We start from the raw sequence: 17895 nt of genomic DNA on the forward strand, positions 1-17895 counted from the left end.
ATCCCAGGGAGTGGAGAGAACTGAAATTTAGTAAATACATATTTTAATAGAGTGAAAATCTTCAGTGTTCTGTCACTTCAAAAGCAAATTACAGGAGCAGGGATAGAATCCACATAGACATTTGTTCAGTAGGTTGTAAATTCAACACCTTAACCACTCAGCCATCCTGATCACCAGTTTCAGCTGCTCAATTGCTCAGCCATCCTGATTTCACCTTTCCAGCTCTGTGTTACACAGTTCATTGAATATATTAATTTAATAAATTTGTTATATTTTTGAATGGAATGAGACGGTACACTGGTGGTTCCCAGGGGAAAACAGGGTTATTGAGCCATTGGGTATTCTGAGAATAAATTGGGTGGGTGAATGTAACCGTGCGGTAAAGTAAAACAGTCATCTTAGATGAAGCGCTACAGATGCAGCCCCTGAAAGTGTATAAGACTTACATTTATAGTACTGCTGACACAAATGGAGCCTCTACATCAGACCGAAATAGCGATGTGTTCGCTTAATTGTGTGTAGTATCTCCTCATGAAACTGTCTCATTCATCAATGGAAATAGAAGCCATTACAATACGATACATGTTCACCTTCAACCCCGCAGCTGTTGGACGTGCTTGTTTTTGGAATATTTGCAATGAGTACCGAATTAAGAGTTAGGTGTCTTTACTGGTATCTTTTAAACTGTGAGGGACATTCGGTTATATACAAACGGAACAGAGACACAGTAATAATCCTATATTAATGTGTCCTGCATTTTAATTTACTGATCAGATAAATTGAAATGTTCTGATTCAGAGCCCCTGCAGTTTGTGCTAATTATAACCACAATGCCCCTGTGTCCTGAGCACCACACTGAGCACACGTTAAGCTGGGCTCTGACTTTGCTCAGCACGACTGCTTGTTGCAGTTGAGCTCAGAGCTGGAGATGATCTCCATATTCTACTGCACTAACTAGTCCGAAACTTAGTACACAGTACACACTTTCTAAATGAAGTCAGGTTGTTAAAAAATTTCAATCAGCGCCCTGTCACAGAAACGTAACCCGGTCACTCGCGCGACAAGCGAGGTTACTCAGCACTGTACTAACGAGGAGCGCTTGTCCGCAGCTGAGGGTGAGCTCAGTTTACTGTCAGCAGACATTTCCTCTTTTCCAAAGACGTTTTCGACTTCTCTCAGCTTTTTAAAGACGGTCATAAACGCTCATGAAGTAATTAATGTCAGTTTGAAGTCTGTCTCTGTTGCCTCGGCTCTTGATGAAGAAAAACCGTGCGTGGGAGACTCCCTCTCTAAAGAAGTTTGCCGTCACCCTGCAAGAGAGAAGAGCCATCAATCACCGAGGCAACCACTGAGACAATTAACATTAAACACGTGAAATGCGAGATGTTGTGATTTTTTCCCACTTAAAGCTTCTATCGTTTCTACTCTAACGAGAAAAAGAGTACTTATTAGAAGTACGATTTGAACAAACGTCTCCAGAGGAAACTGCGACCTGAACGCCTTAGACCATCAGCCATCTTGCCTTTAGTTCTTATAATGAATTATGTATTTTATTTCTTTCTCCTCGTTGCTCATGGAATAATGTAATTAGAGAAATTTCTTTTTTCATGAGGAAAACCAGCACAAGCAAATGTAAAGTTTAGAGCAGCGCTCAATAAAAACGATCAGAAACGAAAGCGCTTATTTTGCGGATCAGTATATTCCGATACCGCTGGTTCTGCAGAAGAAATAAGAAAAGCCGGACTCCTAACACTGTGTTGCCATTAAGGCTACTTTTTGAACGTGATTATTAGAGACCTGTTGAATCTCCACCGGGGTTTCTTGAGAGATCGTTCAGCGAGCCAGTAATAAAAAACTACTTCGCTCAATCTCTGCTGTCACTATAAACTCGGACGTGATGTTCCGCAGATGTGCAGTGTGTGCTTTTCCTCTTGTTGTATTCAAGAGTACTCGCTGTGTGAGCTCCTCACTGCGTTTCCTTTACTTTTCCTGTGATTATCTACGTGGAGTGCGGTGACAAAATAGTCTTGAACATTTTCGGTTTGTGAAAGGAAACACTAAAGAAAATACAAGTGATGAACTTTTAAAATAACCACAGTACAGCTAGTAGAGGGAATGATAAAAGATGGTTTAGAATGACATTCACAATAGAATACAGCTAGAAGAGTGGAAGACAAAATACGAATTATAATGAAATCCACAATACACTTAAGGAAAACACAAACGCCCGAACAGGGACTTGAACCCTGGACCCTCAGATTAAAAGTCTGATGCTCTACCGACTGAGCTATCCGGGCTCTGGAAAACAAACGACCCTGTCGGGATCCTCGTAAGTCACATGTCTCTTCTTGTGCCGAAGCGCAGTCATACCTGACCCGTCTGGAATGACCACTGACAGACTTTATCCAGAAGCGACGGCACCTCACCCAGTAGAATGAGTGAGAAATACAGCATGATATGGGGAGGTAAGGGGCTCCCACAATTAATCTTTCCTCACATTACTGATTTTTTCAATAGCATTTTGACCTTTTTTCACATTCAGATTTTTTCGCATTTAATAAGATCTTTTAATCAACAACATTAAGAAAGAAAACAAATGTTTTCTTTCTTAATGTTGTTAAGAAACATTTCAAGATGGCGCCGTGTTAGTGGCAGCCTGCTACAGCAGCTCTGTGTCTATTTGTTGTCTTTTTGTTTCTTTCAGTTAGTTAATGCTAGTGTGTTAGTGTTTTTTCCTCATACCTTTGCCGGCAACTAGATTTGCGATCACAACATGATGGATACTAGGAAGCTGAGAAACGTTTTCTTGCTTTTTCTGATACTTGGACCTCTGTGGCTATCGAGTTGCAATGCCGATAGCCACAGAAGCATTGTCTACACGCGGGACCAGCTGATCGCGCTAGCGCGTCCGGCTCTACCCACTGGAGAGAAGCCATCGGTGCCGGAGGAGCTGAGGAGGAGAAGCCGTGGCTGTAGGGCTGGTGCGACGCGAAAGGCGAAGAGAAGGAGATTTAAACCCTACCTTCCTTCGATCATCATGGGAAATGTGAGGTCCTTAGTGAACAAGATGGACGAACTGGGAGCATTGGTGAGAAGCCAGAGGGAGTATCGTGAATGCAGTATCATGTGTTTCACCGAGACATGGCTGCAGGAACTTATTCCGGACTCGAATGTTACCATCGGCGGCTTTCAGACGGTGCGGGCGGACAGAAACACCGAGAGCGGTAAGAGGAAAGGAGGGGGGCTCGCGGTGCTTGTAAACAACAGATGGTGTAATCCTGGACATACTCATGTTAAGGAGCGAGTCTGCAACCCGGACATCGAGCTGGTAGCCGTAGGACTGCGTCCGTACTATCTGCCGCGGGAGTTTACATGCGCCATCTTTGTTGTTGTTTACATCCCACCTACGGCAAATGCAGAGGTAGCGTGTGACGTCATAAACGCAGTCACAGCCAGGCTACAAACAAAGCACCCAAGCGCTTTTATAGCTATTTCAGGGGACTTTAACCACGTATCCATTTCCACCACTCTGCCTACTTTCCACCAGTTTGTTAAGTGCCCGACCAGAGAAAACAAAACACTGGACTTATTATATGCCAATGCTAAGGATGCATATAGTTCCACAGCCCTTCCCCCCCTTGGCAGATCAGATCACAACCTTGTCTTGCTCACACCAATATACACGCCTATTGTCCAGCGCCAACCTGCGACCATGAGGACTGTGAGGAGATGGTCTCTGGAGGCTATGGAGGATCTTCGTGGTGCTTTGGAGGCCACCGACTGGGATGTGCTGTGCGAACCACATGGGGACGACATAGACAGCATGGTGGACTGTGTCACTGACTATATTAACTTCTGCGTAGACAACACCATCCCCACCAAAGACGTACACTGCTTTTCCAATAACAAACCCTGGATTACCAGCGACCTGAAGGCTCTTCTGAATGACAAGAAGAGAGCCTTTAGGAGGGGAGATAAGGAAGAGGTCAAGCGTGTACAGAGGGAGCTAAAGCAGAAGTTAAGAGAGAGCAAGGACGCCTACAGGAGGAGGGTAGAGGATAAGCTGCAAAGGAATAGGGTGAGAGATGTATGGAGCAGTATGAGAGAGATCACTGGCTTCAAACAGGCTGGGGGTGCAACAGAGGGGAACCTGGAGTTGGCCAACGAGTTGAACCAGTTCTTTAACAGGTTTGATTCTGGGTCCTCTGTGGCGCAACACCCATCCCCCCACAGCCACACGCTCCCTAACCCTTCACAGCTGCGACTGCCCAATACCTCCTCCATCCCCCCACAAACATGGCCGCCTACAGCCACAACCCCCGACGGCTACTCACCCACCCATCCCCCACAGCTGCCACTCTCCAACACCTCCGCCATTAACACCTGCAGCACTAAAAGCACTATGAGCACCAACCCCCAGGCCAGGCTGACCATCACAACTGACCAGGTGAAGAAGGAGCTGAAGAGGCTGCACGAGGGTAAGGCCGCAGGACCAGATAACATCTGTCCCAGAGTTCTGAGGGCCTGTGCTGATCAGCTGAGCGGAGTGCTCCAGCAACTGTTCAACCTGAGCCTGCGCTTGGAAAGAGTCCCGGTACTCTGGAAGACATCATGCCTGGTCCCGGTACCAAAGAAAGGGCGCCCCTCTGTCCTCAACGACTACAGACCAGTTGCACTGACTTCTCACATCATGAAGACACTGGAAAGGCTGGTCTTATCCCACCTGAGACCCCTGGTCAGCTCATCACTGGACACCCTACAGTTTGCCTACCAGCCCAGTGTTGGTGTGGAGGATGCGATCATCTACATGCTGCAAAGGGCCTACTCACACCTGGACAGGGCTGGCAACGCTGTAAGGATCATGTTTTTCGACTTCTCCAGTGCCTTCAATACCATCCAGCCCTTACTTCTAAGGAGGAAGCTGGAAGAGATGCAAGTCGATGCCTCCACGACCTCGTGGATCACTGACTACCTGACAGGCAGACCACAGTCTGTGAGACTTCAGAACTGTGTGTCTGAACAGGTAGTGAGTAACACAGGGGCACCTCAAGGGACAGTTCTTTCTCCATTCCTCTTCACCCTCTATACTTCGGACTTTAAGTACAACTCAGAGTCATGCCACCTGCAGAAGTTCTCAGATGACTCTGCAATTGTGGGATGTATCAAGGGTGAGCAGGAGGAGGAGTACAGAGGACTGGTCAGCAGCTTTGTGGAGTGGTGTGGGGTAAACCACTTGGAACTGAATGTTACAAAGACAAAGGAACTGGTGGTAGATTTCAGGAGGAAAAAGGTCAAACCTACTCCTGTCTACATCCATGGGAGTGGCGTGGAGATGGTGGACTCGTACAAGTACCTGGGAGTGCACATCGACGATAGACTGGAATGGTCTAAGAACACCGAGGCCATCTATAAGAAGGGACAGAGCCGACTCTACTTCTTGAGGAGGCTCAGGTCCTTCAATGTGTGTAGTAAGATGCTACACATGTTCTATCAGTCGGTGGTAGCGAGTGCCATTTTCTACGCAGTGGTGTGCTGGGGCTCGGGGATTAGAGCAGTAGATTCCAAAAGGCTGAACAAGCTCATCAGGAGAGCAAGCTCTGTCATTGGGTCTGACCTGGACTCCTTGGAGGTAGTGGCTGAGAGGAGAATGATGTCCAAACTAGAGGCCATCATGGACAACTTCTCCCATCCCCTCTATGACAGGTTTGCAGGAATGAAGAGCACGTTCAGCAATAGACTGATTCATCCACGGTGCAACAGGGAGCGCTACAGGAGGTCATTCTTGCCGTCTGCCATAAGACTGTACAACGCATCCACCTTGCGTCTTGGCAGAGGCAACATCGACAGTGACCTGTATCTGGATTAAACGCATCTACACATCTACTGCTACATCTGTTCTCTTCTTCTTCTTTTTCTTTTTCTTTTTCCCGTTTACAACCACTTTCTGTGCAATATATGCCAGGGACCTGTGCAATACATTTATATTTATATCTACAGTTACATCTATATTTATATCCATATGTGTGATATGAGTGTGATATGATTTTCTGTGTACTGTTCTGTTCTAGTTTGTTCTTGTGCGTCTGGACTGTGAGTAACTCTTGTATTGGATTGTATGTATTGTACTATTATTATATAATTCGTTACATTGTGGCTGTGTTGTGTGTGTTAAGCTGCTGTTGCACTGCAATTTCCCTCACGGGATCAATAAAGTATCTATCTATCTATCAAATGGAACATTTTTTGGAACAACAATTTAAAAAAAAACCTTTCAATGCCTTGGTTCTATAACTGTGCACACCCTTTATAAAGGGAGTTGTAACTATGTTGAAATTTAAAGAGCATTTCTGTAGATAAAACAAAACATTTTCTCTGCCTTGATGTTAAGCTCAGGGAGCCTGCCTTTTAGAAATTCTATCTCTAAACACCCTGCGCAGCCTCTCGAGAGACTAACAAATATTGTTTTGAGAAATTGGCTCACACACCGGAAGGCACTAACGTTTCTCTTCGTTAGAGTATGTGAATAACTGTTTAACCCAAGATGTTTGTAATTGTGATTTTGTTAAAATTCAATAAATCGTCTATCAGCAGCAAGAAATTACTATGAAAGTAAGATTTTTTTTATATCATAAACTGTAAGACATGATGAGAGTTTACAGGTCGTATCCTTCGCTTTGTCTTTTAAATTAAGCGTTCAGGATTCAAACCTGTGTTCGGACTGTTGTGTTTCTTGAATTTCTTATAATCATCAAATGTCGTTGTTTAGTCCATCAGTTTTTTTCTCAGTTGTACAATGGAATTCGCGCAGCTTTCAGCTCAGTGCGGAGTCCAGAGGGAGGACTCGCTCGCTGAATGATCTCTCAAGAAATCCTGGGTGAGATTTAAAAGGTGTCTTCTTCAACAGCCACGACACGACTGAAGACCTCTGGATTTCCTGAATATAACATAAAATTAGTTCAAATCATGTGGTAGTTAACAGAGCTAAATGCTTTAGAGGTGCATTTAAAACAGCAGAGCAACACCATAGCACTTCGAGTGTGCCTGAATTTAATTGTGTAAATCTGGCTCTCTATGAACACGAGCAAAGAGTTCACATTCAACAGAAGATTGCGATGTGAGCACAGTAATATAAAGCACCTAAAGATACCGGGACTTCATACATGCAAAGCATGCCTTCTATCACTGAGCTAAATCCCCAACAGACCTATCAATGGAACTGACTTAGAGCTGTGCTGATGCTCTCTGAACACAATCCACCACTCACGAAGAATGCCTACAGTTTCCCGCTTTCGCGTTTCCTTTACTACAGAGTAAATTCATAGGAATGAAGAAATAAGGAAGGAAAAATAATCGCATCGAAACTTCCAGAGACTGGGTAAAAATGAATCAGTTATTTTTTATATCCAGTCACACTGTCATCAACTGTGGGCGACGATGATTGATTTATCGACGGGTGAGTGCTTTTTTTACCTCCTCACTCGACTACCTTGATTAAACTACGCATAGAACAACAGCAGTACTGATGATTTTCATGGACCGACTTGTTTTGTACAATTCGAGTGATAAAGCCCTGTCTGCAAATATTGTAGAAGAACGTAAAAGGGCGAAACAACGCTCCAACCACAGGAATGGTAACAGGAAGGATCATGTTATTTAATATGTCTTTTGGAGATGCCTTGTCAACGCACACAGGCGTTAGAGCTGGAAAAATAATTGATAGTGGTGTTTGTAAACAATCATGGAACATTATTTCTAAACCAGGAAGAAAGGAGCAGACTTAAAATTTAAGAGACAGAAACGACACCTTATCACAGCTAACATTAATTAAAATGACATCACAATAAAAGAGCGGAGCCTTGAGTGAATCAAATTAGTTTTCATTGGACGTCTGTCTCTTCATAACTTTGTAGGTGAGAGGGAGGATTGCGGAAATGTGCCGGTGTTTCTCAGAAGTGCGTTGGTGCTATAGGTGCCTTCTAAATAATTGAGCCGGGTTTGAATCCCGGTAAGTGCATCCTCAAATCTTTTCAAGAAAATCTGTGATCCGGTAACATATCTTTTGAAACTAGCATTCAAGGTAGGATACGTGTTCTTAAACACCAAAACACTCAATAAGGAAAAAGCAGATCTCTGTACACAAGACGGCAGTGCGATCTTAGAATTCCTGTGTTGTTGACGGATTCAGACTCCTTCTCAGAGGTCTTTGCTAGCCAAATAACTTTGCAGCTGAGGAAGAGCACCACGGAAAATACCAAACACAACCAGCGAGCGTGCTCTTAATGCAAGGAGCTGTTTTTTTTTTTCCTCGCAATAATCATTATTGACCAAAAACAGCAGCACAGGTAGGTCGCATTTGTGATTATGTCACTTCTCTGCTTCAGGAGGTCAATAAAAGACTCTGAAAGTAGTAAAGCAAAACTGAACTCAAAATCATATTAGGAATTCTGAGCGATATATCCATACAGATAACCCAATAAGAATGTTGAAATATTTGAATATCATCTCTCTATATATTTCGCTGCTTTTTACCCGGAGTAAAACTATTGGATTGAAGGAATGCTAACCGCTGGGTTAAAATGTATAGTTGTTATTTGGAGAAATCTGTAAACTCGTGATCTTATATGTTTTAAAAGACAGCACAGGAAAAAATGACAGTGCTGATTATTTTCCAGAGACGGAGCACTGATGACCTATCCGAGCTGATTGATAAAGCCCACCCAGTGGATACTCTAGTAGAACGTCAAAGAACATTCACCTTTGTATCCAAAAAAAACCACAGGAACAACATCAGGAAGCAAAATCAATTCCCCTTTTAAATCTTTCCTGTAAGGTATGCTATGTGAATTCATGAAGTTAATCCTCTGATCTCTTTTGACCACGAACAAAGTATTTCTGATGGAGCGCTATGTTCTAAGATTTAATAAGCTTTACCCCTGCCAATGATTCGGCGTGAAGAATTAAAAGTTTCACAGACAAAAGCAGCTCACCACCACAGCCAATATTAAATGTACGTGCCGGTACACTATCATGTGCACTGCCTCAAAAGTGATCTCGGCAGATGTTGTTCCCTACATAAAGCTGAACATGCCAAAGAGAATTTATGTTGAGAAAACAAAATATTTTTTCTGCCTTGATGTTAAGCCTGTATTTTAGAAAGTCTATCTCTAAACACCTCCCGCAGCCTAACAAAAAGCGCTTTTACTGATCGTATTGCATGTCTTAAAACACTAACATTTGGCAGTGGTGGGATTCAAACCCACGCCCCCAGGGAGACTAGAGCCTAAAATCCAGTGCCTTAGACCGCTCGGCCACGCTACCTTCCTCCATCCCTCTCTTCCTCACATTGTTGGCTTGGATCTAATGATATCATGACATGTGGAAGTGACTGCACCTTTATCTGCCGAGATGCTTTCAATACCACAAACACTACTTTCACCGGCACAAACAGCAATAATGAGGGAGGTGGGATTCATCCTTTGTGCTGTTTGTAGGGGCGCAACTCTACTGTGATCTACTGACTTAAAAAGCAAAATTCAAAATCCTCTGCTACTACTGTTGCTTTTTTCATAGTTTCTTCAGATCCTTCATTTGAACGTCGATTTTGAAGGATATTGATGATAATACCACATAAATTGTGGTTTTCTTGTGATTGCCAATTTTATTCAAATACCAGCCTTTTTTACAGTTCCTTGCGTGTTTCACAAGGTATAATATCCCCCTCGCATCCTCAGCTAACATATTTTAAAATTACAATAGATTATACAGCATGCATGTTTACATTTATATTAAAATTAAAGTAAATATACCAGAATACATACAGTACTAACCCAATAATTATTGTCAGGTTCTCCAACAAATCTGCGTTGTTATTTTAATATGTTTCAGCTGAGGGTGCAACAGGAGTATAAATGAATTTTCCCACCAGCCATTCAAAGACCTTATTCCATGAGTGAACATTATTTTCTCAGACGTTGCCGGCATTGGACTTTGCCGGTGGTATTGAATTATGTCCACAACTATTGTAGTAGTTCCTTCTTGAAGTTCGACACGTGCAAAGCACTCGTAATATCATAGGTGTTAAAGTTCGCTGAGTCTATTCGAGTCATGGTGTGTATCCCTGCCTATCATTGGGAGACGGGTAGCTTTTTTACACTCAGATTCCAATCTTCAATGCTTTGTGTGAGAGCTTACATAACTTTCATTTTCTCACATTTTCTGACGACTGTTCCAAAGGGGCACCCTGTCAATTCTGGATACTTTTCAAAAATCTGCCTGCATGTTTGATTAATGTCACTTCATTTCGAAAAAGTTCAATATTGATCATAACTAAAGAAAATAATGATCACGAACAAAAAAGGGATAAAAATGCCAGTCGATCTTGAATCACTGCTGGGTGACACGGACTTCTGTTCTGATATGGTTGTACGAGAAACAGGAGGAATCGCCAATCTCCTATAGAACATGAGTTAAATCAGGAGTGAGCCATTTCGTATACTCATGCATATGTCAACGCCTGACCTACATCGTAAAACTAACATTAAGTTGTCAGAGACATTCATTTATATACAAACAAGAGACAGACCAAGTAATAATTCTACATTAGTTCAGGTGGGTAAACCTGAACTAACTAACTAACAAACCTATTAATAATTCTACATTAACGTGTCCTACACTGATCAGACTAATTGACATGGTCTGATTCAGAGCCTGTGCAGTTCGTGCTAATTACAACAACGACAGTTCTGAACCCTCATCACCGAACTGAGCACAAGTTCAGCTGTTCTCCAGTTTTGTTAGGCATGGTTTTTCATTGCAGTTCAGAGCTGGAGCTGATCTCCAGACAGTACAGTGTTTTGGGAAAAGTTGTCGAAATTCGCATGAGGCTGCAGACAACTTACCCAAAGTGTTTTCTATAGCTTTCAGGTGCAGTTCATTTATATAAAAGAATGTAAGTGGTATAAACGCAACAAGCCAGACGGCAGTCGAACCTATAATTTTCTGACGGGAGGCCTGCCGCATTAGTCATTACGCCACTGACTCTGCTACTGTAGTGCTAAAAAAACACGTTTTCTACATTTATGTCTGTTTAAAAATCACTAAAAAAGACAAAGGGTTTGTGTGTCGCGCTAAAATTCCGCTTCATTTCGAATGCAAATAAAAACCGTTTTGTTCCAAGAAATCATAAATTTGTCACATCCTTCATACTATTCTTCTCTCTTGTATTAGTAAAGCATTTTGATTTAAACTGAACAATATATGAAAGGGTTCATCTATACACTTACACCTAATAAGTATACGAATAAATACTCGGAAGAAGCCGCAGCTCAGGTATTAGAGAGATTTAAATCGGATCGGAGGATTTAGAGTCCAGACTGCAAACCGACAGCTGACACAGGTCTTTTATAGAACCGTTTTGATTTTCTCTCCTTTGTCCCCGGGGCGTCATTGTCCTGCTCTCAGCCGAACCGGACACACGTCTGGTTTTTGTCGCTGGGCGCACACCCTGCGGTCCATGTGGGTCCTAATACCCCCAGTACAATGACGGAACACTAAATTGTAAACAGGTGCCGTCCTTCGGGTGAGACGTAAAACCGAGGTCCTGACTCTGTGATCATTCAGGAGAATGGTGGTGGTGGAGGGGAGTCCCCATTACCTGTAAAGCGCATTGAGTGGAGTATCCAGAACAGCGCTATATAAGTGTAAGCAATAATGATTATTATTATTATAATGTAAAATGCAATAAAAAATAAAAAAATATCAAACTATCAAAATATCATCTTGTGACTTCCACGACAGAAAGGAAAGGTATTACTTAAAAAAATCAGAACTGAAGATTTGGATCCTGGGCCTCAATTTGATCAAATTATTAAAATGATAATTATCAAAATATCTGACTGTGTTTCTGCAACATTTCGTGCACAGTACGCCATTTTAGTCTAAAACAGTCACAACGAGGGCTTTACACGCTGTCTGGGGTATTTTCCCCTTTTATATTTTTGCCACTTTATATCGAACCTGTTATACTCCCAGAAGGGCACAGTAGCTTGTACTTAATAAAAATGTACAATTCACCACTGGTATAAACAAATGTGTGCCGTGTTTGCCTTTGTAAGCATTTGTTTAAAAAATAAGTTCACAATACGATAAAAACACAGAAAGCATACTTTATAATACAACTTTATAATACAACGATACAAAATCAATACCAAATCATTATGCCAATTAAGTACCTATCCTTTGAAAACAGAGAACACCTTTATATCTACAAAAAACTTGACATTTGTATGTATTTTTGAATTACAAAGCAGACAGTGTAGTCCCTTAATTCAAAGATCAGATCTTGGCCAAAACAAGACAATCAGACGTGGGCTGAATTCGGAACAGGAGCCTCTGCTTCGTCGTTTATTGAGCTTTTGATCAATGTCTGAATGAAACAGATTCGCTTTTTTAACTCTTTGCTTAAAGTACACAAAAAGCACCTTCCTTCGAGCCAGCGACCTAAGGATTCCCTGCTGATTCCACTACACTCCTCCGCTCTACCAACTGAGCTATAAAAGGGATGTCAGTATGCTCTTTGGCACATACTGCCCAATGTAGTGAAATGTTTCCAACTCGTTTCCTTAGTCTTGTTTACCTTGAATTTAAGCCACGAACCAGGATTCTACTGTATAATCTTCCAGGGATATTATAAAATGTTTGATCGGGCATCAATCATTCCAGGCGGAAATTGACTCCTTTTTTTTCTCGAGGGATCATATTAAACATTTCATTAGTATCGAGAGGAGGATCACCATGAGACACAAAACAAAGAGTTTCTTTCTGTCTTTATTATAAAGTAGCGTTTGTTCTACATTAATAATATTTTCGTGGAAATAAAGAAGTTGTAAATTTTAAAATTTATATTTGAATCGAAATGTGGTTTTGAGTTAAATATTAGCGTGTTCATGTAATAAGTTTGTGTTTGTCATTACTATATATATATTGCCATGTTACTAGAATTTGTAACTGAAGTTTACTAGTTGTGTTTTTTTTTATCATGATTAGACATTTGTTGATTACAATATTGTATATAATCTATAATTTGAACTACATATTTTTCAGGTGTGAATAATTGTATATTTTAAGAATACATTTCTAAAATAAATCATTGGCTTTATTTACTAGTTTCTACACCTATAAAAATCTTTCTTTGATTTATAATAGACCTTTAACTATATATGTATTATAGTCTTCTAAATTTATCCGTATAATAGAACTCCAATCATTTATGTATAATAAACATATAATCATAGATGTCTAATTGACGTATAACGATATACGTATATTAGAATTTCATTCTAGACCAGTTACGGAGCACATTTACACGTCTAAGGTATGCGTTTAATAGTCGTATATTCTACATCTTTTGCCCACTGGGATGTGCCGATTTTAACTTAGCAAACCAAGATACACATTTTCTAATGAAGCCTTAATTAAAAGACAGTTTGTTTCTCTAAAGCGTGTTATGTAAAAAAAAAGAGAAAAACGAAAATATATGGATGACAATCTTTCAAAGCTGAAGATTTTACTTTTGAAAAATTGACATTTTATGTATGCAGATGCATTCGCTGGTTTTAGAACTTTACTGTACTTCCTGAATCATTTTCAGTATTATAAAGTGGGTGTAGATTTTTCTTTCAGGTTAGGACGCGAGTGTGTACATGTGTTTGATTTTCGTTTCACTGATTCTCATTGAAGATTTGGGAATTAACGACGAAAGAATGAGTTGCCTCGGAAAGCAGAAGGTTTGGTTCTCAACGATATTGAAGACACGCACATGTAGAGCAGCGGGTGATGTTTTGTACTATAAAAGACCAAGTGCTCAAAGTGACGTCTGCGTTTACCGTTTAGACTTTTCATCTCGGGCGCACTTTTAGAAAGCAAAAATAGAGCAGTTGTGTTGAATCGCCACCTGACAGCTGTCAGCAGAGTGGCGCAGCGGAAGCGTGCTGGGCCCATAACCCAGAGGTCGATGGATCGAAACCATCCTCTGCTATGTGGACTTTATGCATGATTGATAAGCACACCATCAATTTAATGAAATGCATTAAAACTGTTTTTTTCTCTCGTGTGTATGCAAGCTTTACACTTAAGGTACTCTTTCATCTTTACCAATAGCAGATGCCCAAGTGTATCTTTGGTTGTTCTGCGATCCTTCATAGTTTCCTCAATTCCTTCAAATGAACATCCATATCAAAGCAATTATGTATATATATATATTACAATTAAGGTACATATTAAAAATATCAACGCACATTTGTATAATGCTCATTTAATAATGATTGTCAAGGATTGTCAAGTTCTCCAACAAATCTGTGTTCTAATTTTAAAATCTTTTTGCTAAGGATACAACGGGTGTATAAATGAATTCTCCCAACAGCCAGTTAAAGAAAAATCCCACACGTGAAGATGGTTTTCTTGGACATTGACTTAGGTACTTAATTGTTTACTTGTTGTAGTTGCACACGAGTAAAACATGAAGATTTCCTGCAACATTCAAGAGGGTTTGCGAAGAAATCCCTTCAATTTTAAGCGGAGATTATGTTTACATCATCACAATCTGAAGCGCATCCCTGAGTGCGTTTGACCCACCAGCCCTTTGTTTAACAGCTGCACAAGGACACATTCCCGTTGCTTTTCACAAATCACTGGCATTTTATTGCAGCATTTCTTCTGTCCTGAGAAGCAAGATTTGTATTTTATCTTTCAGAAGTTGTATGAATTTCTTGAAGTTCAGAAACAACTTGTTCCAGAAAAGAAATGAACACTTGCTTCAAAGTAAATCAAGACGTATGTGTCTCTTGCTGTATGTGCTCTTATCTGTCCATCTCTCTCTCCTCTTCTCTCACTCTGGCAGTCTGTGCAGAGTATCTGAAGGAGATGTAACACCACTTGGAAAAGAAGAAAAATTCTCAGGAAAAATTCTCAGGAAAATTCTCAGGCAGAATAAAAAATCATTATTCTCTTCTCAGTCAGATTCACAGCTCAGACTCACACTCAGACAGGATCTCAACTCCGTACTGCTCTCTATCCTCACAATCCAGAACCAGAAGATATTCAGACAATCAGTGCTGCTACATGAACAATATCAGACAGAACAGCCTGGACTCATGTCACATTTCCCTTTTTTATCCTTCCTCCCAGCCCTCTTAGAGACATAAAAGAGCTCCTGGTTCTCCTCTCTGTGAACTGGGCTCAGGGGTCACTGATCTGGCAGTTGTGGGCTCTGATCCAGGTCGAAAGCAAGAAGGTTTTATTAACGCTTTCCAGGACTTCCAGCCCTTCAGTATTACTTTCTTTACTGTATGTCAGCCTCCCAAAATGTTTATAAATGTTTTATAACACATATGAGTATGGAATTATCTTATTATTTATATATAGTATTTATGTAATAAACACCAATAGTGACTCTATGATCAGTATATTGATTATTTGTAGCCGATGATCCGATGGTCGTGTCTACAATAGTGACCATTTGACCAGTCTGTAGCTCTGAGCAGTGGGACTCAGATCACACAGAAGACCTGTCTGTGTGTGATTCCATACCAGCCCTGGGATTCAGCTACTCTCACAAATGTCTCATAGACCGTCTTATAAATTTACAATTTGATGAAGTCATGTAACAGTTTTACAGATAATTTAAATAATCAGACAGCAGTTTTGCCAGTGGATACATCTCCACATGGGGGAAAGAAACTGAAATATATGTGCTCACTGTAAAGTAGGAAGAGGTGGTCAGACAAGCAATACAACTTTGCAGGTAATGTGAAGTGACATTGTTTTATGTCAATCAGCTCACAGATTTCACTTCATGTGCCTTAAGCTGTGCAATTTGTATGGTTGTTGAATGAGATTGATTTCTTCACAAGCCCAGTCAATTGCCAGTGGAGAGCTTGCCGACGCACACCTTCATGAAGACTCTCTTTAAGATTTCATTGTCACGTCGCCTCCGTTGCATACAATAGTAGCTCCGACACTAAGAGAAAGGATGAGAAATGGCGTTTTTCAAGCGATTGCAGTGTTTGTTTGACTGAGGATCCTTGTGTGCTGAACTGGCCTCTGAAGAAAGTGTAGTGCAGTAAAACAGAAGGTTTGTGTCACTCAAGATTGTTACAGAACAATACAATTACAATACTTTTATGAGAGTAAATATTACTGGTGCATCACAGTTCTTATAATGGTGAAAACAGGAGCACTTCCTCTACATTTTTGACTGAAGTATTTAAACGGAAAGAAATACTATCACTATGCAATTCATAAATGCAATTGAGCTCCTCTAAATGTTCTAGTCTGATGAAACAATGTATAGAATTAGGTGACAATATCGGAATTCATTCAAATGCACAAGATTAATTTTCAGCAACAAAAAAAGTGCTTGGAAATATTTTACAAGAATGAAACCTTACATTCACCTAAATAAACATTCACCCTCTACATTAGCAGAGAACAGTAGGACAGAAGGTTAGTGTCACTGGACACTGCATCAGAGAGGCCGATCTCTTCTCCCTCATTATGCAGGCTTACCCAATCATGATGAACTGTCCTCCAGCGATACTCAGCTGCCATCATCGACTCAGACGTCATGTACATATCATACCTTAATATAGCACTGCGTTACAATAATTTGATCAAAACAACTGGTGAAAAAAAAAATCAAATATTTCTTTCCTTCTTTTAGTAGATAAAGACTTTGTCCAAAAAAGAAGCATTTATACCTTTACTCTCCTACCAGCCCTTACAAGTCACCCAGTTTTTAATTTAGAGCTGGATTAAAGCTCTAGTCTCTTTGGGGGTGTGAGTTGGAATCCCACTGCTGCCAAATATCTCCAACTATCTCAGTGTTAAGAAGCAAAAAAACACACATTTGCTGCAGAAGTAACAGGAGAATTTGTGCCATTCAGCCTTATAGCGTGATGTCATTTTCTCATGCTCATTTTTAGATGCTTGTGATTGAATCTATGATTATTATGAGTGTGCCCTCCATAAAGGTAGAACATATATAACGTGCCAAGTTTTCAGAGAATCATATTAAATACAGGTCAGAAGAAGGTGACAAAGTGTCTGCTAGACAGTTCAGCAATTTTAACGGTGTTCTCTGTTGTTTAGGTCCAGAATGACACCCGTTACAACCAGGAAACACACAGTGTCAGGCATCAAAAAGACTTCCCAAAACCCTGATCCTCTCCTTGATCCGGTAATGGCATCCAGACATTTCCTGCAACAAAGCCAGGATACAGTCTTCAACAACACGAGTGAAAGGCTAATTCCCAACCTTTGCAATCCTTTGCAAAGAAGGACCGCATGTGCTCAGTGTTAAATGCACTGTTCATTATTATTAATAATAATAATCTTTGCATTATATAGGGGCTTTAAAGGTGGCATTTCAAAGCGCTTTACAGAATGAAACCAATAAAGTTAAAAAATACACAAGATAAGCAGGATGAGAATACACAGTTAGAGGAGACAATAGATGGTGGTATTAAATACAGTAGGAACAGAGGGGTAAAGAATAGTTCATTAAAGGCTCTTCTAAAGAAGAGGGTTTTGAGTCTGGATTTGAAGGAGTTTAGAGAAGGTGACTCTCTGATATCCTTGGGGATAAAGATCCAGAGCTTTGGGGCAAAACAGGAGAAGGCCCTGTCACCCATAGAGTGTAGATGGACTGGGGGACAGATAAGAGAACAAATTTAGAAGGTTGTGAGGTGGGGAGTAGGGCGATAACCCAGACAGGTACTGAGGTGCCAACCCATGGAGAGCCTTATAGGTGAGCATGAGGATTTTGAAGTTGACAGGAAGCCAGTGCAAGGACTCCAGGACAGGAGTAATGTGATCACAGTCCAGTGCTAATTTCTTTCT

At 40.9% G+C, this 17895-nt stretch overlaps 1 non-coding gene across 1 annotated transcript; it reads right to left on the minus strand.

Moving 5' to 3' along the window:
* Positions 1-2224: 2224 nt before the first annotated feature.
* Positions 2225-2297, minus strand: trnak-uuu (transfer RNA lysine (anticodon UUU)). Its single transcript has one exon. It is a non-coding gene; the product is annotated as a tRNA-Lys (tRNA).
* Positions 2298-17895: the final 15598 nt, after the last annotated feature.

Source organism: Atractosteus spatula, assembly GCF_055471065.1.
Source record: "Atractosteus spatula isolate fAtrSpa1 chromosome 10 unlocalized genomic scaffold, fAtrSpa1.hap1 SUPER_10_unloc_14, whole genome shotgun sequence".
Classification (NCBI taxonomy): Eukaryota; Metazoa; Chordata; class Actinopteri; order Semionotiformes; family Lepisosteidae; genus Atractosteus; species Atractosteus spatula.